The sequence below is a fragment of the Cryptomeria japonica genome, chromosome 3, assembly GCF_030272615.1.
Source record: "Cryptomeria japonica chromosome 3, Sugi_1.0, whole genome shotgun sequence".
NCBI classification, from domain to species: Eukaryota; Viridiplantae; Streptophyta; class Pinopsida; order Cupressales; family Cupressaceae; genus Cryptomeria; species Cryptomeria japonica.
In genome coordinates, this window is record NC_081407.1 from 982,133,662 (window position 1) to 982,140,344 (window position 6,683).

The following is a 6,683-nucleotide window of genomic DNA, read 5'->3' on the forward strand; positions in this document are numbered from 1 at the left end:
AATATTTGGTGTGGTCAACTTATGTTTGACCCGAAAATAAACTTCAGAGGGGTTTAAAATGGGTTAAATGAACACCAAGGGGTAGTTTTTTAGGGTTTCCTAAAGCCCATAAGGTATACCTAGGGGTTAGGGGTAATTTTAGGCAAGTTTCTACTTTATTATGATCTTTTTAACGCTTTAAAAATTGGCTTTTTTGAGTTGAGCGAAAATTGAAAATTGAAGGAAAATCAAATCCAGATTTTCCCTCTTGGAAGGAAAGTCTTTTTTTTTTTTGCATTTTTGCTTTCTTCCTTCCTTTTGTTGATTTTTCTTAGAATCCTGTGAGAACTCAGTGAGTGAGCTTCTTAAGGAAGATTTTTGGGAATAGCTGATTAATCACCCACTCTCCATTTTTGGAGACAGAAGAAAATTTGGAAAATAATGTTATGGGATAAAGAAATTGATTAAGGAAAAATAAAGAATTGTGGACTGGGCAGCTCATCTTCAGATATCATTATAACCTTTGGGCAGAATAAGGTTGGTTTCATTTTTACTTTTAATGTCTAGTTTTGTTTATTTCTGAAAGTTGTTGAAGAAGGAAATCTGTATTCTTGAAAATGGATGTTTGAAAAACTTTTGGTTTGATTTTTGAATGAATGTGTTTTGGGAGTTTTCTCAAGATCACTCTTTCTCTTGGGAGAGAAGAGGATCTTGAGGGTGGTAGCAGTGACAGCCCTCGAGTGAGAGACTCTCTTTAGAGAGCGATCACAAGGGATCTTTGTGCGACCCTTGCTGCATGGCCTGTTTGTGCAATGGGGGTCATAAGGAGGGTTATAAGGCTAAAATGCCTTTGGGGGCCATAAGGATTATGGGGTTGAGATTTGATATGTTATTTGTGCCATGAGGTGGCTTCTTGTTATTACATACTTGCAGATTCTCCTCAGGGTATTTGGTCCACTACCACCCTTTGAAAATGTTCACCACCAGAGTGTGGTGCTGTGAAAGCCAGGTTGGGAATGTGTCTGGAATATTTGTATGTTTGTGTTTCTTTGTGTTTGCCTGTTTGATACCCGTCTAGGAATTGGTTCTCCGAGCTCGGGGGTGGCTACCAGTTAGCCTAGGCTGGGAGGTGAGCACTCCGTGGTCAGTTTTGTGTTTTCTATTATGCAGGAAATCCAGAGGAAAGAGGATAGAAATTCATGAAAGATATTCAGAAGATGGAATTTTGAAGATATTGGAATTCAGTTGCAGATGTTGTTTTAAAGTTGTTGTGAATAAATGCCTCATTCAAAAAAAAAAGAAGCAAGTTGTAATTTTGTAATTTCAGATTTGAAGTCTTATTGTTGTGACTGTTCAGAGAAAACATTCTGTGAATTTGGTAGTATATATATTAGAGATGTTTTAAAGAAAGAGAAAAGGCTTGATTTTACTTCTAGTATATTTGAAAAAGGAAAGTAAATTAGTGATGCATGCAAAGCTTCTTGTTTTATGAAGGAAATAAAAAAGTCTGTTTTCATTTAGATTTTTACCTGTATTTTTAATTAAGTCAAATTAGAAGTTTATTTAAGCTGGAAGCTTTTAAGTATTTTAGATAGCAAGAAAAGTTGGTTTATGTGAATATTTTATTTAAAGAAATATTAAAGGATTTCTTATTACAAAAAAAAAAACGAATAATGAATCCTTGTGGAATACTTTAGATTGTATTAACTTTAATTTAGAAGTTTGTTTATTTTATGCATTTAAATTGGTATATATATATATATATATATATATATATTTTATATATTTGATTTATCTTAAGGTCATCTTTTTCCTTTATTATATTAGCATAAAAAAAAGGATTGCATGTAATAATTCCCTTTTAAAAAAAAATATGTAAATTTTTTTTGGAATTAAATTTATCTTGTTATTTACGCATGTTAACTTTTTTTGTAAATACCGTATATATTTATATATATATATACATATATATATATAAATATATATATTTATATATATATATATATATACATATTTAAATGTTAATGTGTTTTTTTAAAAAAAAAATTTAATTTTAAAAAAAAAAATTTATGTTGGGGACCCCGCGGGTTCCACTGTGTGTACACACAGTGGACGCCCGCGCGGCGCCCACTGTGTGCACACACAGTGGAGCCGCTTGCGGCTCCCACTGTGTGGGCACACAGTGGACGGCCGCGGCCGCCACTGGGAGGCCACACAGTGGTGCCGCCAGCGGCGCCCACTGTGTGGGCACACAGTGGTGCCGCGGCGCCACTGTGCGCTCACACAGTGGTGCGCGCGGCCAGCCGCCACTCGAAACCCCCCCCCGTGACCTGCAACTTGGAATTCATGGCCGCTGGTTAGGCCTTCGGCCCAGCATGTAAATCGCCTGTTAAAAAGAAAAAAAAAGGGGTTAATCCCTAGCCCGAAAGGGGCTAGGGTAATTTAAATATAAAAAAAAATATATAAATAAGTATATTATTTAGTGTGGTAAATAATTATAAAAGAAATTAGAACCCTAATTAGGGTTGGGCAACAATATGGATTTTAATGAGGACATTATAATGGTAATTAAAATTTAGAGTTAAAATATCTGCCATTTAAGTAAAATATATATATATATATATATTTCCATATATATATATGGGAATATATATATGTAATTTTTATGAATTTATTTGAGCATTTTGTATAAGTAATTAAAATATAAATATATAAATATATGCATAATCAAATATGTATATATGTATATATTTATTTTATACTGATTTTAATTTTGGTTAAATTATATAGAGGTATTTAAAGAAAAGATTTGAAAAGACTATATAGTCATATTGGAGGAAAAAATTAAAATATCTCTCCTAATACTGTTAGTATGAATAATTTAATAAAACTACTAATTTAAATATCTTTTGGAGATAAAATTTAAACCAGTAGGTTATTCCGCGATGTGAATATAACCGAATGTCGATGCTTCGTTCGTTTCAGAATGAGCTCGAATTTATTAATGAAATTTTCGTTAACGCCTGTCGCAAGAGTGTGCTTGTTAATTAAATTTAGTATCTTTTAAAAAAAAAAAATTTGTTCCGTTTTTGCCCTAAATTTTGGGCATGACATTTTGGTATCAGAGCAGGGTTTCCACACTAGGAGCCTTACTCACTTACGTTTCGCCTTAGAATATTTTAAATTATTTTGTTAATGGAAATTTGAATTTAAATAAATTTAATTCTAAAAGAAATAAATTAATTGTTTTGTATTATTTTCCTCTTAGGATGCCTCCGTTGACGCGACAAGCTCGCAAGCGCGGACGGGGTCCTAGACGTGAGCGCCTAGCTCGCAATGAGGAAGAGAGGGAGGCATCGGTTCCAGAGGAGAACCCAGGAGCACCTCCCGAACAGCCAAATGAACCTAACCGTGACCTTCTAGCAGCCATTCAGAATCTTATTGGCATTGTTCAGGAAAGGATTCCAGCAGAGAACCCTCCGGTTAGGAGTCATGACTCTGGAAGTCATAGATCTGTTGATAGAGAACGAAGCAGGAGCCCAGCTCCGATTCCTGTAGAGAGCCAGGGTGGTAATGAGCCAGAGTCAGTGCATATGCCAGGACCACCTCCTGCAGTGGAACCAGTTTATTTTGAGAGAGGTCGTCGAGATCCAGGGGATCTCATCAGAGAGGTCATGCGCCTCCAACCACCATCCTTCGGAAGTTCTACAGATGGAGTAGAGGCCCAGGCATGGCTTCTGAGTCTTGAGAGGTGCTTTGCGTTGCGTTCTTATGAGAGCAACTTGAAAGCACGTGTTGCAGTTCATCTTCTGAGAGGAACAGCCTCCACCTGGTGGAGACAGGAAGAGTACAAATGCGGATTAGCACCTGATACACTCACTTGGGAGATATTCACCGAGAGGTTCTGTGAGAGGTACCTATCAGAGCACTTCAGGCAGCGTCGTATAGACGAATTTCATGATCTCCAACAAAAAGGCTTGTCAGTAACCCAGTATGAGAGTAAATTCTTTGAGTTGTTGCCATATGTAGATTATCTAAAGGATGAGAAACTTCTTGTAAACCGCTTCATCAGGGGATTGAATGCTGGTATAGCCGGGCCTGTTAGGATGTCCGCTCCAGAGAGCCTTCGGGTTGCTGTAGAGAAGGCACTGATTGCCGAGGAAATTCAGGTTAGACCTCAGGACAATAGGGATCGGTATCAGAACCGAAATCCCGCACCTCAGACTTATGGATTCCAGAAACCACATTGGAAGGGGAACAACCGAAATTCTCAGGGGTTCTCCAAACCCCCTCCTCCACAACAGACACCACAGAACCAGAGGCAGAAGCCTCCACAGTATCCGCAAGGCTCCAAGCCCAAGCAGTGGCAGACTCAGGGACAGAAACGTGATCAGAGAGCACAGGGGCAGTACACACAGCCGGCGGGGACTCAGCAGTCCTCCAGGGGTGGGTACAGCGGATCCAGTAGGACAGGAGGTCAGGGATTTTCTAGGCCTCAGGGTGCCCAGTTCCAGGCACGGGGTGCTTGCTTTACTTGTGGAGCCATGGGGCACTTGGCGAGGGATTGCCCTCAGGGACAGGTAGCAGGGAGTCAGTGGATGGCCGCTTCAGAGCCGACAGTTGGTGATATGGGCAGGTCCCATAGAGTTTTTGCAGCGGTTGACAACCGCCAGGCCGATCATCAGGCCACGGTTATCGAATCTTCAGGTATAATCAGAGGTAACAACGTATCTATTTTGTTTGATTCAAGAGCTACTGACTCCTTTATATCTCCGTTGGTTGTGGAGCGTTGCGGGCTAGTGGCAACTAGGCAGGGTGTCAGTTGGGAAGTGGAATTAGCTTCAGGGGCTAGAGTGTCAGTGGAATCAGAAGTTAGGGCATGTCAGTTGCAGATTGGCAAAACCACCACTGTAGTAGACCTTAGAGTGACTCCACTTGGATCTTATGGAATCGTACTTGGCATGGATTGGCTTTATGCCCACAGAGCCAAGATGGATTGCCGCCTGAAAAAGATCGAGTGTGAGGATGATCATGGTTCGCCCATAGTTATCACCGGGATTCAGAGGCCCGTGTCTCTTCGTATGATCTCCGCAATGCAGCTCAAGCGGAGCATGCGGAAGGGATGTCAGCTTTTTGCTATCACTATTAGTGACAGAGGAGAAGAGGAGGAAAAAGAAACATCGCTCGATGACCATCCTATCCTTCAGGGATATTCAGATGTATTTCCTTCAGAGTTACCGGGAATGCCTCCCCGCAGAGAGATTGATTTTCATATAGACCTAGTACCAGGAGCCGAGCCAGTTTCCAGAGCACCTTATAGAATGACCACAAATGAGCTTAATGAACTTAAAATTCAGCTTGAGGAACTTCTTGAGAAGGGTCATATCCGTCCTAGCGTATCCCCATGGGGTGCACCAGTTATCTTCGTTAAGAAGAAGGATGGATCTCTCCGATTGTGTATGGATTACCGGCAGCTAAATAAAGTAACCATCAAGAACCGATATCCCTTGCCCAGAATTGATGATTTATTTGACCAGCTTCAGGGTGCCAAAGTCTTTTCCAAAATAGATCTGAAGTCAGGATACCATCAGTTGAGAATAGTGGAAAGTGATATCCACAAGACCGCATTTCGCACTAGATATGGTCACTATGAGTTTACCGTAGTCCCCTTTGGACTTACGAATGCCCCAGCAGTTTTTATGAGTCTCATGAATGGGGTGTTCCGTACCTTTCTGGACCGTTTTGTTATCGTGTTCCTCGATGATATATTGATATATTCTCGGAATGAGAAGGAGCATGAGGAGCACCTGAAACAGGTATTGCAGTGTTTGCGAGATAACCAGTTGTTTGGCAGCCTATCGAAGTGTGCTTTCTTTCGATCTGAGGTCAAGTACCTTGGACACGTTATTTCCGGTGATGGGATCTCAGTTGACCCATCAAAGATTAGGGCTATTATGGATTGGCCAGCGCCTACCAGTGTGACAGAGGTCAGGAGTTTTATGGGTTTAGCAGGATATTACCGACGTTTTGTCGAAGGTTTCTCCAGAGTCGCACACCCTATTACCTCTCTTCAGCATAAAGGGAAGAAATTTGAGTGGACAGAGAAGTGCGAGAAGGCCTTTCAGGAACTCAAGAAGGCACTTACTAGCGCTCCTATCCTTGTTGTACCAGATCCTTCAGCTGATTTCATGGTTTGTACCGATGCTTCCTTAGAGGGTTTAGGGGCAGTTCTTATGCAAGGTGGTAGGGCCATAGCTTTCGAGTCTAGGAAACTTAAGACTCATGAACTTAATTATCCCACTCACGACCTTGAGCTCGCAGCAGTAGTGCATGCACTTGTGAGGTGGAGACACTTTCTTCTAGGACATCACTTTGAGTTGCATTCAGATCATCAGAGTCTTCAGTACATCTTCACTCAGCCGAACCTTAATGCACGTCAGAGGAGATGGATGGAGTTTTTGTGCGAATATGATTTTGACGTTCACTACATCAAGGGAAAGGAAAATGTAGTTGCGGATGCCTTGAGTAGGAGACGTCATGAGGTTTACACCATATCCATGGGCACAGACTTGAGGGACCGCATACTTCGGCATTTGTCAGAGGATGGATGGTATGCAGAGGTTTGTCAGGTGTTACGTTCTCAGGTCACACTAGAGGGGAAATATGTGGATTATTCTTTGGAGTCCGATGGACTATTACGCCAC